Source organism: Nicotiana tabacum, chromosome 7, assembly GCF_000715075.1.
Source record: "Nicotiana tabacum cultivar K326 chromosome 7, ASM71507v2, whole genome shotgun sequence".
Lineage (NCBI taxonomy): Eukaryota > Viridiplantae > Streptophyta > Magnoliopsida > Solanales > Solanaceae > Nicotiana > Nicotiana tabacum.
In genome coordinates, this window is record NC_134086.1 from 145,490,940 (window position 1) to 145,503,287 (window position 12,348).

General features: G+C 35.1%; 1 long non-coding RNA gene across 1 annotated transcript; it reads right to left on the reverse strand.

Moving 5' to 3' along the window:
- Window positions 1–2,509: 2,509 nt before the first annotated feature.
- On the reverse strand, window positions 2,510–4,936 carry LOC142182584 (uncharacterized). Its single transcript, XR_012711396.1, has 2 exons — window positions 4,275–4,936; window positions 2,510–2,599 (listed from the first exon to the last, which is right to left on the reverse strand). It is a non-coding gene; the product is annotated as an uncharacterized LOC142182584 (long non-coding RNA).
- Between the last annotated feature and the right edge of the window lie 7,412 nt (window positions 4,937–12,348).

Consider the following 12,348-nt stretch of genomic DNA (forward strand, 5'->3'; position numbering starts at 1 on the left):
AGTTTTCTACGGCTGATCATTAATCGAATAATTCCTTTCGTTCCATTTTAGCTTTCTTTAATTGCAAGTTCTGCCACTGTGTTGCGTGCATACTTGGCTTATCTTTTTTCCCACGCATGCCGGAATTTTCGTGCAACTCATATAATCTCGAATAGTACTTTTGATTTACTTCTCGTTCATTAGCCACGATAGGGGTCACTTTCTTATGGAGTGAATACTTTTTGTAGTGAGACTATTATTACACGGCCATTTCCTCTTTAGGGCATTGTGCTTAGGTTGAAGTTTTTTTCCTATTTTCTCAACTAGTCTTTTATTGTAGTACTTAGGGAGGACCCTCTGACTCTTGTAAAGCTGCAAACTTATTACGTTGTATGCTCGACGGATTTTTTAATGTCCTTCCTCGCCTATAATTATCCGTAATACTTACCTCAACGTTCTTGTACTTGTAAGGTTGCTTCTGAACTGATATTTCGACTATCTTTCCAATGGCGTTCTCTTTTATTTCCGTAATACTCATACGGTACCTTTTTAACTTCCTCAATTCTTATATGAATATATCTCAAGCATTACAATGTCATAACTGCGAGACTGGATTCCCTATGTTGGGTTCCCTACGTTTATCTTGCACTGATATGTTGACTCGTCTATAACTTCATATTCAACCATAACTAGGCTCTTCCTAATTCAATTACTAACTATTCGTTGGCTCATTCTCATATCAATATTCTGCGTAATCTTTCTTGGGTTATTTCCTTGTCTTAACTTATCTCTTGCACTGGATCCTTATTTATCAATAACATTCCGGGCAGGAATCCTTACTTCCTTTCTTTGACGTCGCATTTGCATAATGTTCTGGAATCGTAGCATATCTGTAGGATGTGAATAAGTTCAATTTCATCCCTTTCTCATATTTATCGCGTTCCTTTCTTCACCACTCCATAGTTACTAGAACTACTTAATTTTAACTTAATAACACATCACTCCATATTCCCCCCTTTAAGGAAGTACTAAGATTTAACGCTACGACGATCTATCTATAAATGTTTTACCTCTTCATCATTGGCATCTTCTCACATTATCGATGACCCTTACTCGCCTTGCGGTAATCCTTCTATACCAAGGATAACGAAATTCCTTACTGTCACACCTCCTTTTTCCGACCCCGCGAAGGGCGTAGGAGTTTTTTCCAATTAAAGGACAATCGAAACGGGATTTATTTATTTATTTCAGAGTCGCCACTTGGGAGATTTAGGGTGTCCCAAGTCACCAATTTTAATCCCGAATCGAGAAAAAGAATGACTCCATATTACAGTCTGCGTACCAGAAATCCGGATAAGGAATTCTGTTAACCCGGGAGAAGGTGTTAGGCATTCCCGAGTTCCGTGGTTCTAGCACGGTCGCTCAATTGTCATATTTGGCTTATTTATCTGATTTTAATACAATTATGAACCGATGTGCCAATTTTAACTTTTTATCCCTTTATTATTATTATTATTTATTTAAAAAAAAAGAATTGTGAACATCGTTTAAAACATGTCTTTGGATTACGTCACATGAAATGCACCCGCAATCCGGAACACATTTTTATTCAATGTTTTAGGATTTAGATTTGGGTTGCATGAAATGCGCATCCGAGTTTAAGAAGGTAAAATTAATTAAATCGCGCCTAAAGAGTCTAGCGCGTCATTATCTTTGGGGAAGGAAGTGAAATTCACTAAACAATACATCCCAAATTCTAAGTAATTTTTTTAAAATAATTAAATAAATAAATGATATTGGAGAATCCTGTAAATTTTTGTATTATTTACATCTATTTATTTTTAGCGAAATTCTTCCTTATTTTAAGAATATCCTTTAATGACTACCTTTTTATTATTACTAAGTTTGTCTATAAATATAAAATCAATATCTACATTCTTGAAAATAACATATTAAATAGAAGAGAAAAACAAATATTAACAGAAAGTAATAAAAATTATAATCATAAATACAACATGGAATTGTCAAAAAATAAAATAAAAAAAAAACTAATTATCCCATAGTTGGATTAAAATTCAAATTGTTAGTAAGACTTAAGCTTATTGAAACTAATTATTTACAAATACTGAAAATTGAAAGAAAAAAAAAACTTGATTACTAAATCATATTTCTAAAAAATTAAACAATTTAACCTTAACTAACTTTGTTTTAATTCACATCATGTCCTAATACTTGATTCACAAACTAATTCATGCTTTAACTGAAATTAACTACATGATTCCGATTAACTTATCGTTGACAAAAAACCTTATGAATAAGGAACTTAGTCAATTTTTGCCAAACTGATTCAATAACGCCATTTTTTACGTTATTTCTTCTATTTTTATTATTAAACAGTTTTAATTAGTAATCAGGCTTAAATATATTTCCTAATAATCTGGTTAAGGCGTTATTTAATATGTCGCTATAATATGCCTAGTTATGCCAAATGACAGTGATTTACAGAATGATAATACATGAATAACCTAAATACAATACAAAAAAAAATTAAACTAAATTAAAAATTTAACACTCCATTCTTCATTTCAGCTTACAAAATGCCAAAATTACAGTTGTGTACCTCATATTGTCAATATAAGAAGAAGAAAGTCAGCAACGTAATACGTAACACAACAACAGCAACAATAACCAGCAATAACCAGTCAACGAAAATCCCAGTGACAGATTTGAAAAATTCAAAATAAAATCCAGGAATGCCGAAAATAACGGACAGAAACCAAGGGAAATTTTCAGATTTTTGAAAGGCTAGTTAATCTTCAACCCTTAATTTCTACACATGTATACCAGAATATTTATCAGGTGTGTACTACTTTCTCTTCTAATTTTCAACTTTTTTTTTTATTTTCTTTGTAGGTTTTTTTCTTTTCTTGAGAGTTTCAATGTTTTTCGGAATAAATGTTCAACTCCTTTTTTTCTCTAATCTCTCTTTTTTTTTGTCCGTGTGTCCCTATATCTGATTTCAAGACTTCTACTTATATCCCATCTCATAAATTTTTTAATCAATTAAAATCAACCCATTTTCTCTACCAAACCCATTATCTTCCCACTCATCCCATTACATTAAATAAACATATCACACCATCCCATTATATTTTGTCCCCCATGCCTAACATAAAATAATGCAAGATTCCCCCCACTAAATTTTGTCTTGTTCCCCCTTTATATTAAAAAATCATATCACAACCCACCCCATTTCATTTTGTCCCCCATGCTTCAAATAAACAATTACAAAATGTACAATTCCTAAACTACCCATCCGACCCTATTACAAATTACTATTTTACCCCCGAAAGTACTATAAATTACCAAACTACCCATCAGCTATAACACATCAATTAATCAAACTTAACCAAAATATAGACAATATGATTAATTTCTAACAATGTTCAAACAACAAATTTCATGAACATGAATTCTTCAACATTTCAACAACAAATCACATGAACATGATTTCTTCAACATTTCAACAACAAATCACATGAATACAAATTGAACAACAAAGAACAACTAAAATTTGATTGAACAATATTTTAGCAACAAACAATCCTATTTTCGGATTCAACAACAACAACAAACAAGTATATTTAGATTTCTAAATTCAATCATATTGAACTTAAAATCCACTCTAACAACATTACAACAAACAATTCTTATATTAAACTTTAAACAAGATTATGAGACCAATTCAAGAAATAATCACAAATGGTAAACAAGAAATCAAACTATAAACATTTCGGATTCAAAATCAAACAAACATAATATGAACATGAATTAAATCTAAAAATAAAAACGACGGATTCAAATGACTAAAACCAACATACTTCCCTTATTACAACTAAATTCTTTTAGGCAAATGACAAAACAAAAACTAAGAAGAAACAATTATGAATTTAAACTTGAACTTAACAATATTAACAATTTCCGGAAAATACATCAAATACATGAAACAAATTGAAGAAACAATTAATTAAATTTCAATTTGAATCTAACAAATATTAAACTAACAAATATTCACTTAAACAATAATACAAACATGAAATAAACATGAAAACAACTAATTAAACTTCTATTTTGAAATCTGAAAATTAATTTTAACAAAGCACATGAACATGAACAAACTAGAAAAACGATTTCAACGATGAACAACGAACAAAACAAAAATCAAATATTTAACGATTTTAACTTTGAGAAATATAAAAACGAAAATGGACAAAATAAAATTCAAAACTACTAACCGGATTGAAACGACGAACGACTAACCAACGACGAACTCGAACTTAGTCTTCAACGAAAACCCACCTTCCTTTAAACTCGACGAACTCACAACGACAAACGACGACCTCGACGGATTGAAACTGAGGAACGACGAACAGCAGCCATGAGAGCTCGAGCTCGAGCTATAATCAATGGCGACGACGAAGGGCAAAGCAGCAACAAAAACCATGGTAACCACGCTGCTCAACTGTAGCAAGAAGACCACTGTAGCAGCGGCGAAGAAACTGGAAGGAGAGCAGCAGCGACGGAGGAGCTGACCACGCTGCTCAACTGTAGCAGCAACACTACTGTAGCAGCGGCGAAGAAGCTGGAACTGGAAGGGAAGCAGCAGCGACATGGAGAAGAAGACGACGCAACAGTGAAGCAATTCGTCGAAGGTTGCTTGGTTGAAGGAGGAAGGCGACGCAACAATGTGTGTGTGTGTCGTGAGAGTGACGGGGTGAGGGGAAGGGCTGGAGGGGTCTGTTTGGTGGTGAGGATGGAGGGGAGGCCATGGTTGGGGTCTTGGTGTTTTGCTTGAGGAAGAAGAAGAAGAGAGATAGAGAGGGGGGGCGGGTAGTTAGTATAGTTTTTAGGGTTTTTTTTTCATTTTTTTTTGTTTTCTTTTGTTTTATTTTTTGAAATGCAAGATAATAGGGTGTTGGGTTATGGACCGGGTTAACCCAGTTCGAAATGGGCTGGGTCGTAGGGAAGATTGGGCCATTTTTTGGGCATGTGGCTTGAAATTGAAGACGAGGCTCAATTCCGACTTTCTTTATATTTTCGCTCTCTTTTCTTCTTTTATTTTTCTAAAACTAAATTATAAAAATACTTAAACTATTATTAAGAACTAAATTAAGTTATAAAAGCGCAAATTAATTCCCAATAACAATTAACGCACAATTAAGTATTAATTAAGCATAAAATTGTATATTTGGACATTAAATGCTAAAAATGCAAACGATGCCTATTTTTGTAATTTTTAATTTTTGTAAAACAAATTTAATTACTATCAATTGTAGAATTAAATCCTACATGCAAAATGCGACATATTTTTGTATTTTTTATTAATTTAGCAAATAAACAAGCACAGACAAATACAAATAATTATTCAAAATATCACAAAATATCACAAAATTGCACACCAAAGAAAAATCATTTTATTTTTGAATTTTTTGGGAGTAATTCTCACATAGGGCAAAAATCATGTGCTTACACTTACTCGCGAGGGTGACACTTAGTGTAATTGGAACACATAGTCCCGTAAGCTTAACTTTGCTCACATTGCTTGCTTTAGGGAAGCGTCATCCTGAATTACCATTCTCTGAATTTCTCATGAATCTTCTTTTATTCTCCATTCTATTATCGCTGGAGCAAAATCTAAAATTCTTATGATGCCGACTATTATCAATCACTCAGTCCATAATTCATGTTTAGTTTATCATGTTCACCAGCCCATACTGATTTCTATCATTCTGAGGTCTAACATTTCCTTCTGGTAGTTGCGTTGGAGTCCCAAACCTATTTCTCAAAATGAGGGTATACTTTATAGCTTATACTCTTTTGTTGTCTCAAGGCATGTCACCACTCGTATTTTCCTTCTTGAGTATATACTCTTTAATACTGTCATCTTTTTGATCTACAGTTGTCATCCATGTATCATATCTTACTCATATTGCTTCATTTACTCTATTCTTATTTCCCGCTAACATTTATGTCTATCACTTTATTCTGAACTCGAACAAGACATTCTTTTACTATTAGCTCCCCTTGCTTTATCTACTAGCCCTTCGGGTTGTCTAACATTCTTTCTCTACTAGGGACGGGAGCCACACTAAAGTAATATTTATCCGTTCAAGGCTTCTAGTGCCTATCCTTGTAGTACTCATATCCAGCTGTACTATTTTAGAGTGCACCATGTGGGTCTCTCACGAGAAAATCTATTAGCACATTTGTAATATCCTTCGGAAATATCAACTAACACAAACAATCCATTCATTATTTTGGGTTACTCTAACCCCAACCAGAGTAATTAGATTGATCCATCTAAGGGTGATACTATACTTTCATAACCGTACTTTATCGTGTCCCAATGTCATTCACTTTATATGGGTATTTTAGCCCCTTACAATCATGCAATCCTCTTCAAGTCATTACTCAATCGAAGGCCCAAACGTCATTCTTTATCTATCACAATTACGCCCTTATTCCACTACCAGGGCAGCATTCCATCTCTTCTAAATGCTACTAGTCTTAGACTCATTTGAGTTTATTCTGGCTATACTGAGGCTTCTATAACTTAGAGAATCCATCAGTTCTCTTATTTTCATGGGATTAACCCCGAGAACTTATTCATTCTTGTCACCTTCTCACTCATCATTTCTTGTTCTTACTCTTGTCTTCCTAAAACCTTGTCGCTTTATCATACTTTAGCTTGCGACCTACATATATCCATTTATAATGCTCGCAATCTTGCTTTACCATAGATTTCCTTGTATTATTCTAGAACACCAAGCGAGAGATCTCATCGTCCCTATTTCTTCTTTACTCTCTTGGCTAGATCTCTCGGTACCTAGAAACCATAGGGTGGAAAATATACCATTGATGATGATGCTATCATTCCTGGATACTGAATACATATGCTTTTAGCCTTCTATCCGAAGTATGGACTATTCATACCCTTCTGCATTTGAGTATCTCATACGTTGTTCACCTTTACCTTACTTACCTTAAAATCTCGCACCACATCTTGTATCTCTTTCATAACCTCCCTTCCACATAGGTATGATTCACATCCAGAACTTAGAGCTTTATTATAATACTACAATCCAGTGGGAGGTTCATACTGACTTCTTAAGAGGCTGTTATTTTTCTAACTGGATTTATCGAAGAGCTGTTATAGACTATAGTTGTTGTACTATCTCTATTGTACCTCTGATATTAAGGTTGGACCTGCAATGTTCTTGACCACGATTTCTATAATTTTCTAGGTCCAATAATTAGACTCTTGATTTAATTGATGTAACTCTTTAGTTTCTTCTTCCCTTTGATCAACCTTCGTGTAGGCTTAAGTTATCTTCCGATCTGCGGCCCATGGTATTAGCTATTACTTTAGTCGTGCATGGACACTATAGAATATCCAGGATATAATCTTCTAACAACTCAATTCTTTGTTTATAACCTGGACTCAATTCTTCCTTTTAACTTATACTGGAGTTTCTACGACTGATCATTAATCGAATAATTCCTTTCGTTCCATTTTAGCTTTCTTTAATTGCAAGTTCTTCCACTATGTTGCGTGCATACTTGGCTTATCTTTTTTCCCATGCATGTCAGAATTTTCGTGCAACTCATATGATCTCGAATAGTACTTTTGATTTACTTCTCGTTCATTAGCCACGATAGGGGCCACTTTCTTATGGAGTGAATACAATTTTGTAGTGAGACTATTATTACACGGCCATTTCCTCTTTAGGGCACCGTGCTTAGGTTGAAGCTTTCTTCCTTATTTTCTTAACTAGTCTTTCATTGTAGTACTTAGGGAGGACCCTTTGACTCTTGTAAAGCTGCGAACTTATTACGTTGTATGCTCAACAGAATTTTTGATGTCCTTCCTTGCCTATAATTATTCGTAATTACTTACCTCCATGCTCTTGTACTTGTAAGGTTGCTTCTAAAATGATATTTCGACTATCTTTCCAGTGGCGTTCTCTTTTATTTCGGTAATACTCATACGATACCTTTTTAACTTCACCAATTATTATATGAATATATCTCAAGTATTACAATGTCATAACTACGAGACTGGATTCCCTATGTTGGGGCGTTTATCTTGCATTGATATGTTGACTCATGTGTAACCTCCTATTTAGCCATAACTAGGCTCTTCCTGAATCGTTTACTAGCTATTCGTTGGCCCATTCTCATATCAATATTCTGCGTACTGGATCCTTATTTATCAATAACATTCCGGGCAGGAATCCTTACTTCCTTTTTTGACGTCGCATTTGCATAATGTTCTAGCATCGTAACATATCTGTATGATGTGAATAAGTTCAATTTCATCCCTTTTCTCATATTTATCGCGTTCCTTTCTTTACCACTCCATAGTTACTAGAACTACTTAATTTTGACTTAATACCACATCACTCCATATTCCCCCTTTAAGGGAAGTACTAAGATTTAACGCTACGACGATCTATCTATTGATGTTTTACCTCTTCATCATTGGCACCTTCTCACATTATCGATGACCCTTACTCGCCTTGCGATAATCCTTCTATACCAAGGATAATGAAATTCCTTACTCCCGAGGGTGACACTTAGTATAACTGGAACACATAGTCCCTTAAGCTTAACTTTGCTCACATTGCTTGCTTTAAGGAAGCGTCTTCCTGAATTGCCATTCTCTAAATTTCTCATGAATCTTCTTCTATTCTCCATTCTATTATCGCCGGAGCAAAATCTGATATTCTTATGATGCCGACTATTATCAATCACTCAGTCCATAATTCATGTTTAGTTTATCATGTTCACCAGCCCATACTGATTTCTATCATTATGAGGTCTAACATTTCCTTCTGGTAGTTGCGTTAGAGTCTCAAACTTATTTCTCGAAATGAGGGTATGACTTTATGGCCTATACTCTTTTGTTGTCTCAAGGCATGTCACCTCTCGTATTTTCCTTCTTGAGTATAGGCTCTTTAATACTGTCATCTTTTTTATCTACGGTTGTCATCCATGTATTATATCTTACTCATAATGCTTCATTTACTCTCTTCTTATTTTCCGCTAACATTTATGTCTATCACTTTATTCTGAAAACTCGAACAAGACATCCTTTTACTTTTAGTTCCCCTTACTTCATCTACTAGCCCTTTAGGTTGTCTAACATTCTTTCTCTACTAGGGACGGGAGCCACACTAAAGTAATATTTATCCTTCAAGGCTTCTAGTGCCTATTCTTGTAGTACTCATATCCAGCTGTACTATTTTAGAGTGCACCATCTGGGTGTCTCACAAGGAGATCTATTAGTACCTTTGTAACATCCTTCGGAAATATCAACTAATGCAAACAATTCATTCATTATTTGGGCTACTCTAACCCCTGTCGGATCCTGATATCCGTCCTTCTCTTATACTACTTCTGTTAGCCCCCATTGGGCATAAATGAGACGGGTGTGGCCAATTACACATACCTCTGTTATTGTTGAAGGTAACTCAAAAGGCTTATATTCCTCTGCATGAATTGTAAATACCGACAATCTTCATTAACTGGGCGCCTCGTACCCTTCTTCGTCTTGCTTTTTTTTTCTTGTTGAAACTTGTATCCATCTTTTGAATCTCTTTATTGCCTTTCACCATAGGGGTGGATAGATATTCCTGCCTTAAGGCTCCTTATCAAAAGACTTACCCGTCTTAGTACACCCATGTTCTGATGGAAACTCCATATTTATCCAATATAAGAATGATACAAAATCGAGTTCCTCTGACTCAGCTCTTCCACAGCTATATCTCTTACCAACCGTATTTTTGGATATAGGCATTATCGTATTATGAATAATATAGAGTTTAGGAAATTGAGTTCTTACAAATGAGCTCTACCACATGATCTAGAGTAAGGAGAAAGAGTGACAGTCCTAAATGCTCTGTTGCCTCCTCCTTATAAGTGTGGTGCACGACACACCCATAAATAAGACTCTACTAAACATGGCTTGTAGACTCCCTAGGATAGAACTGCTCTAATATCACTTTTGTTACGATCCAAATAGATGGGTTGCGACGGGCACCCAATACCTTACTCAGTCGGGTACCAACGTAACGAATCTTTCATATTATTTTATCATAGGTAAGTGAACTGGAGTAAAGCATGAGTGAATATAAACTTATACATATGATAAGACCCAAATAACCATTCGTGTACTGAATATAGGCTGATAAGGCCATACAATCTTTTACGTACATGACATTTGTTTACAAGCCTCTAAGAATACATAATTTTCATAAAGATCACGAAAAAGGGATGCCAGTACGAATAATGTACCGAGTATGTAAGGCACATAAATAAGTACATAACAGACATGGAAGAAATATAGGGTAAATGACTCAACCTGTAAGTCTGTATAATTTTATAAATCATAAAATACTTATAGTGTCATGCATATGCGTATGAATGTCATTCCATGAATAGGTACATGTGTTCATAACATCATCAAGCCTCCGAGGGCATCCCATCATATCATCTCGTCCACTGTGGGAAAATCATCAAATCATATACCAACTGATTAGGTGGTGGTGCGTATATAACGCCATAACCTTTCCCATATCCCATATGCATATATATATATATATATATATATATATATATATATATATATATATATACACACACACATATATATATATATGCGTATATAACGTCATCTGGTCATGGGTCAATGTACATGTATAAATGCATGAAATGCATATGAAATACATTAATAAAATCTCTCGGTCCGTCATAAGACCATTATGCCTCTAATTCATATCATGAAATAAACTTTACCAACTTACGTATTTTTGATACCCATGAACAGATGAGGAACTCTGGCTCTAGTTGATCCCAATTATCAATAGATCCCGCCTAGAGGTTTGTATACCAATCAAAAGCATTTCCTTTTAGCAAGTGGACAAACTATTTGACGAGGTAATCTCCATAAGTCCCAGCGTTGTTGCATGTCTCAACGAAGTGCGCCATATGTTGCTTTGGATTGCCTTTACCATCAAACTGTTAAAATTTTGGAGGTTGATAGCCAGCAAACATCTTCAATATATCGATCCTTGTAGTGTACGTCTTTGCGTATGTAAGGGAGGGCTTGACAACAACTTCATACTTATTATTAATAGTTACTTCAATGAACTCCTTCAGTTGATCGATTGGAATCATCCCTTCAGATGAGACAGGGATAGCCTAAGCGGAAGCTACTCGTCTTGGGGGAGAATCAATCTCTGGAACTTCTGGGAGCTTGCTAGGTGCATGGGTGGATTCTTCTTCCATCAAGGTTCCTACCTTGTTTGTTATCTTGTCAATTCTAGCATCTTGATTTTGCATGCACTTGGTCAAGCCAGTGATTGCTTCCGTCAAGTTTGCCAATTGCTCCTCCACATATGAAGAGTTTGTCATAATGGCTTGCATGATTGTTGTGGGCGATAGAGAGTAACATGGATTGTCACATAGATTGATCCTCGATTGGCTCACGTTATATTGTGTAAGTAGGGATGATCCATCACTTGAAGCATTATCATCTTCCTTTATAACAGAGTTCTTGGATCTGGAGAGGTCAAGCAGAGCAAAAGTTTTCTTAATCTTTTCAGCAATATCGCTTCCTCCTTCAGGTGTGTTTGTGGAAGATCTTGCTCCTTTTGAGATTGAAGATCCGACTAAAAGGGTTGATGCGGACGGCATTTGGAGTGCTTGTTGTCCTAAAGAGAGTGCCTTGCTCCTTGTAGTTGTTCCAAAGCTTCCAAATGTAACGTTGAGGATACTTTCCACATCAACATAAAACCTAGAATAAGCAGTCTTGGTGGAAGTTGATCTGGAGTTAACCTTCTTTGAAGCCATTTCGATGTTCTTGAACTTTGGTGATTGAAAAGTTGAGATGAGAGGTAGAGATTGTCCCACTAGGCGTGGCAAAATTTGTAGACAATAAATTTGCGTCGAGAAAATAAAATCAAGACCGAAAAATATTGCAACACATTATTTGATTTCAAATAATATGAGTGTACAATCTCTATGAATCATCTGATTCTTTTTTTCAATAGTAAATAAATTCAAGGGTCTTTGAGCTTGATCTTGAATCTATATTTGCTGCCACGAACGTTGATCTTGAATTTAACTAGCCGAACTTTGATTTGAACTCGTATTTCTTGAACCTTGATTTGTTCTTCGTTTTGAGCTTAAGCTTGATTGCTTGAACTTGAACTTGATTTGTTCTTCGTTCTTGAGCTCGAACTTGATTTGCTCTTCGTTCTTTAGTTTGAACTTGATTGCTTGAACTTGAACTTGATTGTTTGAAGT